This window comes from Bubalus bubalis, chromosome 8 (genome assembly GCF_019923935.1).
Source record: "Bubalus bubalis isolate 160015118507 breed Murrah chromosome 8, NDDB_SH_1, whole genome shotgun sequence".
Taxonomy (NCBI): domain Eukaryota; kingdom Metazoa; phylum Chordata; class Mammalia; order Artiodactyla; family Bovidae; genus Bubalus; species Bubalus bubalis.
The window spans coordinates 25,952,922-25,967,001 of NC_059164.1; the positions used below are offsets into that span (position 1 = coordinate 25,952,922).

The 14,080-nt window shown below is 38.9% G+C and overlaps 1 long non-coding RNA gene across 6 annotated transcripts in view; it reads right to left on the reverse strand.

Annotated features, from left to right (window-relative positions):
- LOC112586460 overlaps positions 1 to 13,319 on the reverse strand; it is a 303,931-nt gene extending 290,612 nt beyond the window's left edge. For 2 of the 6 annotated variants that reach the window (XR_006552689.2, XR_006552690.2), the window contains exon 1: positions 12,239 to 13,319. This is a non-coding gene — a long non-coding RNA (uncharacterized LOC112586460). The remainder of the gene's footprint in view (positions 1 to 12,238) is intronic. The other 4 variants (XR_006552686.2, XR_006552684.2, XR_006552688.2 and 1 more) reach the window with 3 other exon arrangements.
- Between the last annotated feature and the right edge of the window lie 761 nt (positions 13,320 to 14,080).

Below are 14,080 nucleotides of genomic sequence, written 5' to 3' on the forward strand. Positions count from 1 at the left end.
CATCACTGACTCGATGGACGTGAGTTTGAACTCCAGGAGTTGGTGATGGACAGGGAGGCCTGGTGTGCTGTGATTCATGGGGTCACAAAGAAGTGGACACAGCTAAGCGACTGAACTGAACTGATTCACATATATTTGGACAAGGAAATGGCAACCCACTCCAGTATTCTTGCCTGGGAAATCTCATGGACAGAGAGCCAGGTGGGCTACAGTCGATGGGGTCACAAAGAGTCAGACATGACTGAGCAACTAAACACACATGCACATACACACATATGTGTGTGTATATATGTGTGTATACCATATATGTGTGTATATATTTGTGTATACTATATATGTGTGTATATATTTGTGTATACTATATATGTGTATATGTACACACATATTTACCATGTGTAAATTAGCTAGTGGGAAGTGGCTGTATAGCACAGGGAGCTCAGCCTAGTGCTCTGTGATGACCTGGAGGGGTGAGTTTCGGGGTGTGGGTGGCAGGGAGGCTCAAGAAGTAGGGAATATATGTATACTTACAGTTGATTCATGTTGTTGTGTAGAAGAAACAAACACAAAATTGTAAAACAATTATCTTCCAATTAAAAACTAAAAATAAAGATGTGTCTTTTAGAAACCAACCTTTTAAAGCACTGCCTGAACAGTACAACTGTCCCTTTATTATAATTTTTCAAGTCTAAGGATTCAGTTCAGTTCAGTTTAGTTCAGTCGCTCAGTAGTGTCAGACTCTTTGTGATCCTATGGACTGCAGCACGCCAGGGCTCCCTGCCCATTACCAACTCCAGGAGTTTACTCAAACTCATGTCCATTGAGTCGGTGATGCCATTCAACCATCTCATCCTCTGTCGTCCCCTTCTCCTCCGCCTTCAATCTTTCCCAGCATCAGGGTCTTTTAAAATTAATCAGCTCTTCTTATCCGGTAGCCAAAATATTGCAGTTTCAGCTTCAACATCAGTCCTTCCAATGAATATTCAGGACTGGTCTCCTTTAGGATGGGCTGGTTGGATCTCCTTGCAGTCCAAGGGATTCTCAAGAGTCTTCTCCAAACCACAGTTCAAAAGCATCAATTCTTCGGCGCTCAGCTTTCTTTACAGTCCAACTCTCACATCCATATATGACTACTGGAAAAACCATAGCCTTGACTAGATGGACCTTTGTTGACAAAGTAATGTCTCTGCTTTTTAATATGCTATCTAAGTTGGTCATAACTTTCCTTCCAAGGAGTAAGCGTCTTTTAATTTCATGGCTGCAGTCATAATCTGCAGTGATTTTGGAGCCCCCCAAAATAAAGCCTGACACTGTTTCCACTGTTTCCCCATCTATTTCCCATGAAGTGATGGGACCGGATGCCATGATCTTCATTTTTGGAATGTTGAGTTTTAAGCCAACTTTTTCACTCTCCTCTCTCACTTTCATCGAGAGGCTTTTTAGTTCTTCTTCACTTTCTGGCATAAGGGTGGTGTCATCTGCATATCTGAGGTTATTGATATTTCTCCTGGAAATCTTGATTCCAGCTTTTGCTTCTTCCAGCCCAGTGTTTCTCATGATGGTCTCTGCATATAAGTTAAATAAGCAGGGTGACAATATACAGCCTTGATGTACTCCTTTCCCTATTTGGAACTAGCCTGTTGTTCCATGTCCAGTTCTAACTAGTTCTTCCTGACCTGCATACACATTTCTCAAGAGGCAGGTCAGGTGGTCTGGTATTCCCATCTCTTTCAGAATTTTCCACAGTTTATTGTGATCCACACAGTCAAAGGCTTTGGCATAGTCAATAAAGCAGAAGTAGATGTTTTTCTGGAACTCTCTTGCTTTTTCGATGATCCAGTGAATGTTGGCAATTTGATCTCTGCTTCCTCTGCCTTTGCTAAAACAAGTTTGACCATCTGGAAGTTCACGTTTCACATATTGTTGAAGCCTTGCTTGTAGAATTTTGAGCATTACTTTACTAGCATGTGAGATAAGTGCAATTTTGCAATAGTTGAAGCATTCTTTGGCATTCTAAGGATTATCTATTCTTAAGCCTGAACTTTTTTTGGAAAGACTTTAGAAAGTTTCAAGCTTATATCACAAGACAACTGATGGGTTTGTCATAGTCCAAAGCAGTCTTCATGTGCCCCTGATGCTTCGTGAACTCCAAGCAGGAGACCCAAAGTGCAACATGTCTAGACAATGGCCAAAGAGCTTTGCCAGCTCAGCCTGCAAGTAAACACGGGGTTTAAGACAGCCACTTGTCAGTCTCTGGCTCCACTCACCCTTGCTGGGGGCCCTGCACATACTTGAAGTTTCCTTCAAATTGTCTCGGTGTTCCTTCACCTGGTCTTCTTGGCTACCCTTTGGCTCTCAGCCTTTTCTTCCTTGTCCACTTGGGGTCACGGTGTTGTGCTAATTAATGCCTGTAAAGGGCATCACCATGGCTGCGGAGGTCCTCATTGTCACTTCTGTGTCCAGACACAAACCAATGAGCTCCATACTGAGGGATTATCTCTTGGTGCTGACACCCAAGTTCCTGATACTTCATGCCCTCAGGATCCTGGCTTTATTCATTTTTGACCAATCTTCCTTTATACTTTTATTCTTCAGACTCAAAGTGGAAACAGGACTTGAGGGCCATTTAAATGAGTAATAGACATCCTACTCTTCCCTTGAGGCCTACTATTCTTGAACTCTGCCCTTAGAAGAGGTTCTAAGAAGCTTCTTCCATCTCAAAAGTCTTCTCAGTCCTTCACACCAAAGGAGCCCTAGCCAGCCTGCTCCCAGTCCTTCAGACATGTCTGAGTCCCTGGACAGACCTTCTGCTATGAGATTAAAAGCAACACCAACATGATACAACTTTGAAAATGTTATTTATTCTTGGTTAAAATGCTATTTCTTCTTGGAATTGGCATTCTGAATATATAATCCTATGGATGTAGAACAATTTGTTTCCTTCCAAATCTCTGGACGGCAGCAAGAGTCGGTAACTTACCAAAGAAATGGTCTGCAACCGTGACTTTCACTGCACAGAAACAGGGCCACTCGCTGATACACAGCATTAAATATGCTCCACAATCCCGTGTGCAGCCCAAGTTTCTAGGAGTTATTCTCTTCAAGTGTCAGATGAGCACAGCTGAGGCTCAAGCTGTCCCCAAACCCAGAAGGATTTTGTTGGCAACCAGGGCACAGAGCCATTGGGTCACAGAACTATAACTGAGAGTCTTATCCTAGTGTTCTTTCTCTATTGTCCCTCGCTGCAAGCTGCCTCACTCCATGAAATAGCACAGGACAGGAGCATGACAATGATCTTGATTTTCCTCTCCCAATAAGTGATTCTGCTTTTCCTACTTTCTCTCCCTTGTAAGCTTTACTGGATAGACATTTGCCATACTTGGGATGCTGGACACATCCATGACATCTATCAGAAATCTCCTTGCCTCCAGTGCCTGCTGAGACAATCAGCTGTGGGCCACCATGCTCTATACCATAATGCACTTCCATAGATGACCAGACAGAGAATGGCTCCTGATCCAAGGTGGCCTCTAAGATGGTCCATCATGAAATCTCCACCCAACAGGAATGCCCTACACTGAATGCTAATTGGATGAATCAATCAAATCCTCTCTTCTGGACTGAAAACAAAGACACAAAAGAATGGAAGCAAATCACAAAAAAATGTAGTGATGCCCTCCACAGAACTAACAAATGAATAAGTGGAATCCCAGAAAAAGTAAGAGAACAAGAAATAAGAAATGAATGAAGATAATTTGGGGAGGGCTTCCCTTGTGGCTCAGCTGGTAAAGAATCTACCTGCAATGCAGGAGACCTGGGTTCAATCCCTGGGTTGGGAAGATCCCCTGGAGAGGGAAAGGCTACCCACTCCAGTATTCTGGCCTGGAGAATTCCATGGACTTTATAGTCCATGGGGTCACAAAGAGTCAGACATGACTGATATGTTCACTTTTCACTTTCACTAATTTTCCAAAAATAATGAAATACACAAAATCACAAGAAGCTCAAGTAATTGTTCCAAGCAAGATGAAAAGAACATGTGTGCACATAGACACACGCACCAGCACACACAAATCTAGATACATCATAGTAAAACTGCTGTGAAGCAAAGATAAAGAAAATAATCCTGAAGTCAGCTAGCATTTTTTTAAAAAAGGATACAATGTACATATAGAAACAAACAAGAATTATATCACACTTCTCATCCTAAACCATGCAAGACTGACAATAAAGTGACGTTTTAAAGAAACATGAGTAGACTTCATTTATTATTATTACTTTTTTACTTTACAATATTGTATTGGTTTTGCCACAAATCAACATGCATCCACCACGGGTGTACACATGTTCCCCATCCTGAACCCCCCTCCCACGTCCCTCCCCATACCATCCCTCTGGGTCATCCCAGTGCACCAGCCCCAAGCATCCTGTATCCTGCATCGAACCTGGACTGGCGATTCGTTTCTTATATGATATTATACATGTTTTAATGCCATTCTCCCAAATCATCCCCCCTCCCTCTCCCACAGAGTCCAAAAGACTGTTCTATACATCTATGTCTCTTTTGCTGTCTCGCATACAGGGTTATTGTTACCATCTTTCTAAATTCCATATATATGCATTAGTATACTGTATTGGTGTTTTTCTTTCTGGCTTACTTCACTCTGTATAATAGACTCCAGTTTCATCCACCTCATTAGAACTGATTCAAATGTATTCTTTTTAATGGCTGAGTAATACTCCATTGTGTATATGTACCACAGCTTTCTTATCCATTCATCTGCTGATGGACATCTAGGTTGCTTCCATGTCCTGCCTATTATAAACAGTGCTGTGATGAACACTGGGGTACACGTGTCTCTTTCAATTATGGTTTCCACGGTGTGTATGCCCAGCACTGGGATTGCTGGGTCGTATGGCAGTTCTATTTCATTTTTTAAGGAATCTCTACACTGTTCTCCATAGTAGACTTCATTTCTGTTAGTAGTTTTAGATTTACAGAAGCAAGAGATTGTACATAGAATTCCATAGACCCAGTCCCTCTCCTGCTTTACCCTCCAACTCTGCACATACTTTTCCCTACTATTAACATTTTACATTAGTATTGTGTACTCATTACAATTCCTTCAGTTCAGTTCAGTCTCTCAATCGTGTCCGACTCTGCGACCCCATGAATTGCAGCACGCCAGGCCTCCCTGTCCATCACCAACTCCCGGAGTTCACTTAGACTCTTGTCCATTGAATCAGTGATGCCATCCAGCCATCTCATCCTCTCTCGTCCCCTTCTCTTCCTGCCCCCAATCCATCCCAGCATCAGAGTCTTTTCCAATGAGTCAACTCTTCGCATGAGGTGGCCAAAGTACTGGAGTTTCAGCTTTAGCATCACTCCTTCCAAAGAAATCCCAGGGCTGTTCTCCTTCCAAATGGACTGGTTGGATCTCCTTGCAGTCCAGGGGACTCTCAAGAGTCTTCTCCAACACCACAGTTCAAAAGCATCAATTCTTCGGCGCTCAGCCTTCTTCACAGTCCAACTCTCACATCCATACATGACCACAGGAAAAACCATAGCCTTGACTAGACGGACCTTTGTTGGCAAAGTAATGTCTCTGGTTTTGAATATGCTATCTAGGTTGGTCATAACTTTCCTTCCAAGGAGTAAGCGTCTTTTAATTTCATGGCTGCAGTCACCATCTGCAGTGATTTTGGAACCCCCAAAATAAAATCTGACACTGTTTCCACTGTTTCCCCATCTATTTCCCATGAAGTGATGGGAGAGGATGCCATGATCTTCGTTTTCTGAATGTTGAGCTTTAAGCCAACTTTTTACTCTCCACTTTCACTTTCATTTTCATCAAGAGGCTTTTTGGTTCCTCTTCACTTTCTGGCATAAGGGTGGTGTCATCTGCATATCTGAGGTTATTGATATTTCTCCCAGCAATCTTGATTCCAGCTTGTGTTTCTTCCAGTCCAGCGTTTCTCATGATGTACTCTGCATATAAGTTAAATAAGCAGGGTGACAATACGCAGCCTTGATGTACTCCTTTTCCTATTTGGAACCAGTCTGTACAATTCCTTATTGTAATATAATAATGTAGTTAAAGTAATTATGTAATGTACATTATTAATGTACAATTTTAACAATGGAAACTATGGACTACATTAACTATAGTTTGTGGTTTATACTAAGGTTTACCCTTAATTGTAGTTCTGTGGGTTTTGACACATGCTTAATAACATGTATCACCATTTGATTTACAAAATATAGTTTCCCAACCCAAAAATCACCCCTCTACTTCATCTCTCCCTTCCCTCCTCCCAAACACCTGGCAACCACAGATTTGTCAACAGTCACAGAGTGGCATATTTAAACTACTAATGGGGAAAAAATATGATCAAGCCAAAATTTTATGCATAGTGAAAATATTGTCCAAAAATTAAGATGAAATAAAGACTTTCATAGACAACTCAATGACAGCCAATATGTACCACAGTTGTGTTAATAAAAATTTTCAGGCAAGAGTATTTCTACCAAGTGGAAACTTGAATTTGCACAAAGAATTGAAAAGTACCATCAGTGATAAATATAAACATTTTCTTTTTAATTACTTTAAGAAATATTTGACTAACATAAAATAGTTAACAGTCTACTGTAGGGCTTATATGTGAAAGTAAAACGTACAAGAACAATAAAACAATAATAAAGGCAGGAGGAAGTGAAAATATACTGTTGTATAATTCTCACATCACATATAAAACAGTATAATATTATTTTAAGGAAGCTGTGATACCTTACAGTTGTACATTTTAAACCTTAGAGCAATCATTAATTTTCTTTAAAGAGGTAAAGCTAAAATCCACAAGAAAAGATAAAATGGATTAATAAAAAATACTCAATCCAAAAGAAGAGGGAAAAGGGAATAAAGAACAAAAGGGAAAAATAAAATCTATAGCAAGTTTTTATTGTCATTCATTTCTGAGCCTTTGTTCATACCCATATTTAAGATTTTTATGTCTGTATAAAGATGTATTTATCATTGCTTGATGTTCCTCTTTATCCCTGCTAATATTCTTTGTTCTTATGTCTGCTTTGTCTAATATTAATAAAGGCCTTAAAAAAATACTTCAGGCTAGACTTACCCATGGGCTATATAAATTCAACCATTTAATAATAAAGATGGTTTAAATACTCAAAAGCCAGAGATAAGAATACACCACAAACAAACCAATAACAACAAAAACAGCCAACTATGGCTTATCAGTGAGAAACTTCTTAACACCATAGCCCATGGGCTAAGTCTAGCCTGAAGTATTTTTTTAAGGCCTTTATTAACATTAGACAAAGTAGACATAAGAACAAAGAATATTAGCAGGGATAAAGAGGAACACTAGGCGATGATAAATACATCATTATACAGACATAAAACTCTTAGATGTGTGTGTGAACAAAGGCTCACAATGAAGCAACCTGGCAGAACTAAGACAAAACACGGCATCACAATTGCAATCGAGACTTCAACACCAACACTCCTCTTTCAGTAGCTGGAAGATAAAAGTAGGGGGGAAAAGGGTAAAGATATAGGCCTGAACATTACAACCAAACTGTTTGACCTAACCAATAATCATTGAACACTCCACCCAAATACACATTGTTTTCAAGTGCACATCAGTGATTCACCAAGATAGATTACATTCTGGGCCACAAAATAAACCTCAGCAAAGTTAAAAGAATAGCAAGTATGTTCTCTAATCAAAACATAAATAAACTAGAAATCAATAGCAGATATATGGAAATATCCAAAAATGTTTAGAAATTAAACATACTGCTAAATAACTCACAGGTTGAAGAAGGAGTCAGGCAGAAATATCTTTCTAATTACATGAAAATGAATAAAAAAAATTCCAAATTTATGGGATGTAACTAAATCATACTTAGAGGGAAATTTATAGTTTTAAATAAATATATTAGGAAACAAAGTTCTCAAATTAGTGATCCAAGTTATCATCTTAAATAACTATGAAAAAACAGCAAATTCAAGCAAAACAAAAAGAAAGATTAGAGCAGAAATAAACGAAACTAAAAGCATAAAAATGAAAATCAATGAAATAAAAATAGTTATTTTCAATTATTAATAAAATTAATTAAACTCTAGCTAAACTGATGAAAGAGAGAGGAGGCAGTGCAGAAGGAGGATGGAGAAAAGAAAAATAAATAGATTAACAATATCATAAATAAAAGAGGAAATGGATCCCATGGAGCTTACATACATCAAAAGATAGGAGGGGAGTACTATGAGAAACTGTGCCAATGGACTTGATAACATAAATCTGCAGTTATAGCACATCCTTGGCGAAATATCTGAAGACACAAGGGGGGAACCTGCGCCTGGTGCCTAGTGAGTAGAGGTCTGGGATGCAGCTAAACATCCATCATGCTGGGATACTCTCCCACAACAAAGAATCATCCTGTCCAAACACCATTTTGGTTGAGAAACCCTCACTTAAGTGAAATGGACAAATTCCTTGGAAGACGTCTACTAACAAAGTTTTCTCAAGAGAAAAACAACCTGAATAATTCTATGAAAGACACTGAATTCACAGTTCAATATTTTCCACCCAAAAAAACAAAAGAACCCCAGAAAACTCTAGGCCCTTGTGGCCTCACAGGTGAACTCTAACAATTTGGAAGAAACAATACCAGTTTTTTATACATTCTTTCAGAATATAGAAGAGAGAACACTTTCCAACTCATTTTATGAAACCATTACCCTGTTATCAAAGCCAGACATTACAGGAAAACTAATGTCTAATATCTTTCATGATCACAGGCATAAAAAAAGTTTAGTAATAGTGGTTCAAATCCAACAATTTATAAAAAGGATAATAAATCATGAGCAACTGGGATTAATCTCAGAAATGCAAAGTATATTCAACATTGGAAAATCATTAATGCATTTCACCACATCACCACATCAACAGACTGAAAAATAACAACCATATGATCACTGAAAATGATGAAGGCAAAGTATTTGAAAACCGTCAACATCCATTTGTGATCAAAACTGTCAGTTAATAGGAGTAAGGGGAACTCCCTCAGCCTGATGAAGGGTATTTACAAAAACCCTACAGTCCACCTCCAAATTTAATGGTGAAAGAACAAGGCAGGGACGCCACTCTCATCATTTCTATCCCGAAACAAACTAGAGTTCTTTGTCCATGAAGTAAACCAGGAGTGCAGGGGCGAGGGAGTGAGATGGGGAAGGGGGCCTTCACACCGGAAATGAAGATTTAAAACTGCTTTTATTAACAGATGACATGATTATCTATATAGAAAATCTCAAGGAATCTTTACGTGGGCTCAACAAGGTCACAGAGTAGAAGATCAGTATAAAACATTGCATTTCTCTATATCAGCAATGAACATTTGGAAGTTAAATTATAGTACCATTTGCAATAACATAAAAAATGAAACACTATTAAATCTAAAAAAAACGTAAAAAACTTGTTTAATGAAACAAGACAACTGAGAAGTCATACCAATTCATGGACTGAAAGATTCAATAAAATACATACTTATTATATAACTTACCCGTCCTTCTCAGAGAAATTCACCCAAGACAATGAAAGCATATGTCTACACACAGACTTGTACTGAGAGCTTACTCTGACACCAGCTGGTGCACTGAAATATAATTTTGATGTTTAATATCACAATCCACAGGTTTAAAGGCACAGTCTCCAACAAGACTGCCCTTACTCCTAATGCCAGCCACACTTGGGGGTGCCCAGGCCACTGGTACTTGTGATTAACTGGGAGTCACCACAATCCCCTCAGGTTTGGTAATTCACTGAATGTGGTCATAGAATTCAGAAAAGCAGTAAATCATTATTAGGGCTTTACTATAAAAGATAAAAATCAGGGCCAGTCAAGCAATGAGACACCAAGAGTAAGGTCTGGGAGGCCCCACAACATGGAGCCTCCATGCTTTCCTCCCTCCCCTCGGAATCAGGGTGGGTGGTCACACTCGCTGCCACACTGTGGCAGTGCTCCCAGCCAGGATGCTCTACTGAGCTTTGATGTCTAGAGTTCTTATTGAGCTTTCATCACAGAGAGATGTGACTGAAATCATTGGCCATTGGCTGAATTCAATCTCCAGCCCTCCTCCTCTCCCCAGAGGTCAGTAGGCTCAAAGTCCCAAACCTTTAATCATACAGATTGATTTCTATGATGACAAACCCCATCCTAAGTCAACTACCTCCTTAGTAAAAACTCAAAAAATGATTGAAGGAACTCATTAAGAGCAAAGACAATCCTAATGCTCACACAAGTCCATGGATTTAAAGTCTACCTCCTAGGAACCAAATTCTTTATTATACAACAATGTTTGTAGCAGCTTTATTCTTCATTACCAAAATCTTGAAACAATCCAAATGTCCTTTCAACTGTTGAGTGGATAAAGTAATTCATACTCTGGATTAGTATTAAAGATAAAAAGGATGAGTTACTGATATATGTAATAACATACATGAAGTTCAAAAACAATTATGGCAAGTTTTTTTTTACATAGGCATTGTAAATGCAATAATTATCTACATAGCATTGGCTTATGATCTGTAGCATCAGAGGAATAAATCCTTTTTTTATAATTACATTTAGTTCTGGGTTTTGCAACCTCAGTGCTATTGACATTCTGGAGCAAACAATTCTTTGTTGTGGGGTGATATATATATATATATAATATTATACTATATTATACTATTATTATGCTATATATATATTATAGCATAAGATAAGATATATATTCTATCTTATATATAGGATATTTAACAGAATCCCTGGCCCTACTCATTAAGATGCTGGCAGCAATTTCTCCAGCCCTGACAGTCAAAAATGTCCAGACATTCTCAAATGTTCTGAGAGAGGTAACTTATCCCCAGTCTAAAATTGCTAATGCAGTCAAACACAATTTTTACAGTTTTCATAATATTAACTATTTTGTGGAGACAAACATTACTTAACTCAGTGCAGGAAATTTGTGGCATTCAAATTATGCTTTCCATAGGAAAGCTCATCCAAATTTTGTATAAGTTAGAAACTTTGCAGTATTATTACTTTTCACACCAGGTAAACATATATAGTTGTTTTAAACCAAAATTATTAAAGCTGTCTAGTTTGTCCAAGTACTCCCTTTCTTTAGTAATACTATCTAGATTTTTCTGCATTTACACACTGAATTATTAAAACAAGGACTAGCATTTTTCTCGTTATTTCTTCTTGTTGTACACATGCAACCTTTGTTTCTTATGTTATATCCCAGGTAATCAGGCCATTAATTTAAAGAATGGCTAATTTTTCCACCCACCTCTTTCAGCAAGTTTGAGTTTCATTAGAGCTAACGAACTAATCCAATGGACTTTTTTAACCTTTCTCTCTGAAAATTATTTTGTCCTTTCATTTTAAATGTATTTAAGTCCTACTTAGTCTTTGTAATCTCACTTATTAATTTTGTAGGGACATAAGCAAAGGCATATGTCTATCAATAAATACATTTAGAAAATACTTCATACTTTGGTAAAAGAATTTTACCCATCTCCTGAGCAGTGAAAAGGAACCCTGGAGGAGTTGAGTTTTGAATTTCTTGCTATTTCAGTATTTATATTTTGTTTTGTCTTGAACATAAAGCTCCTTTTCCTATTTTCACCTGCCTCACCATGGAGTTTTGTTTTTAAAGAAATGAGAAAGAAAAATCGGGCTACTCAGCACCTTTCAGGTTGCATAGGAAGTCAAGAAGTTTGTGACAAACCAGAAGGAATCTTTTCTATTCAATCTGCAGTTCCATTCCCCCATACATACAGACTCTTTTATAAGACTGTTATAAGAACCAAGGAAAGTTCTTAATTTCAATCACTCATACTCTACAACCACATGAAACCAATTTCAATTTTTGAAAAAGCTTTGCATGAATTCTACTTGATGGTTAATCTGTATATCTGAATTAGATATCCTCAGTAGTGCATATAAACAATTTGAATGCTCAATCAATTCCCAGAAGTTGAGAGATAATAACGTGGGTGAATGCCAGCCACAAACATAGTATTACAATTATATACAGACCATTTATAAAAGGCTAATTACTTCTTTTACAAAGACAGAAAAGTTTTCCACTTATCCACACACACACACAAGAAGCAGGCTCGCTTATACAACCTCATCCATGAATCAAAAATAAAGAACAAAACTCACCAATTTGTCGTAGCAGCTTTGGAAGGAGAGTGGTCAGAACACAAAGGATGGAAGGGAGCCACTATCTTTCAAGCAGGCACAAAAACCTTTTTCCTTGAATGCCTTTTTTAGCTTCTTTAAGCGCTGTGTAAATAAAGCAACATGGAGGATTCTACCTCTGGCAGAAGAAACACCATCAGTGGGTGTAGGCGGCAACGTGAACTTCTTAATCTCAAGGCAAGACCAGGTATTGGCCTGGGTAAACCTAGATCTGAAATGCCAGTAAGGATTCTTAACACGCCTCAAGACAGGCAAACAAAAAAGCAGATGGCTGCTTGAGAGAGAATCAGAAGGTCAGACCACAGAAAAATCAGCTTCTCCACATTGCTTCCACCAATTGAGAAATGAAACAGCTATGCGCTAATCAAAATCAGAACCGGATTGACCAAGGCTCAGAGAAAGAACCAGAGAGGCAAAGTGTTCAGCCAGGGTGAAAGCTCTAATTGCCGACTGAGGTTCATCTGAAGAGGCAAACTCAGGGCAGAAGGCGAGTCACCTGTGCGTCTCCGAGCCCTTTACTTATCAAAGGAAAACAAAAACAAGGGGATTTTAGGAAAGGCTTTTGCTTGTAAAGAAGACTGTGAGGGAATTTTCAGACTCTAGAAGGATTGGCTCACAAAATAAAAAGAACAAAAGTTATTTGAGATAAAAAAATATCCCAGAAGCATCAATGTTACTGAGTTAATAGCCTGCTCATGGGAGTGAAACAGCAATTTTCTCATGTAATCTTTCATCTCGCATTTTTAAACACCAAGAAAAACCTCACTTTTCTTGTTTATCTCAGTTGCAAAGTCTTTCTTCCCAGGTAGGAAAACTATGCCTACTTACACCAAGACAAGTGAGAATATTTGATTTTGCTGCCTCTAGCCTTCTCCTCTTAAAATAGGGATAGGGGGCCCACTTACATTCTCCCTACACGACCAGACACAAATTTGTCAGGTGTTGCTTGCAGAGAAAAGACAATACCCAGAATCGAAGTCTTCAGTTACTACTATATTTTGTACATGAGAGCACAGATCAGTTCAGTTCAGTCGCTCAATCGTGTCCGACTCTGCGACCCCATGAATTGCAGCACGCCAGGCCTCCCTGTCCATCACCAACTCCCGGAGTTCACTCAAACTCATGTGCATCGAGTCGGTGATGCCATCCAGCCATCTCATCCTCTGTCATCCCCTTCTCCTCCTGCTCCCAATCCCTCCCAGCATCAGAGTCTTTCCAATGAGTCAACTCTTCGCATGAGGTGGCCAAAGTATTGGAGTTTCAGCTTTAGCATCATTCCTTCCAAAGCAATCCCAGGGCTGATGTCCTTCAGAATGGACTGGTTGGATCTCCTTGCAGTCCAAGGGACTCTCAAGAGTCTTCTCCAACACCACAGTTCAAAAGCATGAATTCTTCAGAGCTCAGCTTTCTTCATTGTCTAACTCTCACATCCATACATGACCACTGGAAAAACCATAGCCTTGACTAGACAGACCTTTGTTGGCAAAGTAATGTCTCTGTTTTTGAATATGCTATCTAGGTTGGTCATAACTTTCCTGCAAGGAGTAAGCGTCTTTTAATTTCATGGCTACAATCACCATCTGCAGTAATTTTGGAGCCCCAAAAAATAAAGTCTGACACTGTTTCCACTGTTTCCCCATCTATTTGCCATGAAGTGATGGGACCAGATGCCATGATCTTTGTTTTCTGAATGTTGAGATTTAAGCCAACTTTTTCACTCTCCTCTTTCACTTTCATCAAGAGGCTTTTTAGTTCCTCTTCACTTTCTGCCGTAAGGGTGGTGTCACCTGCATATCTGAGGTT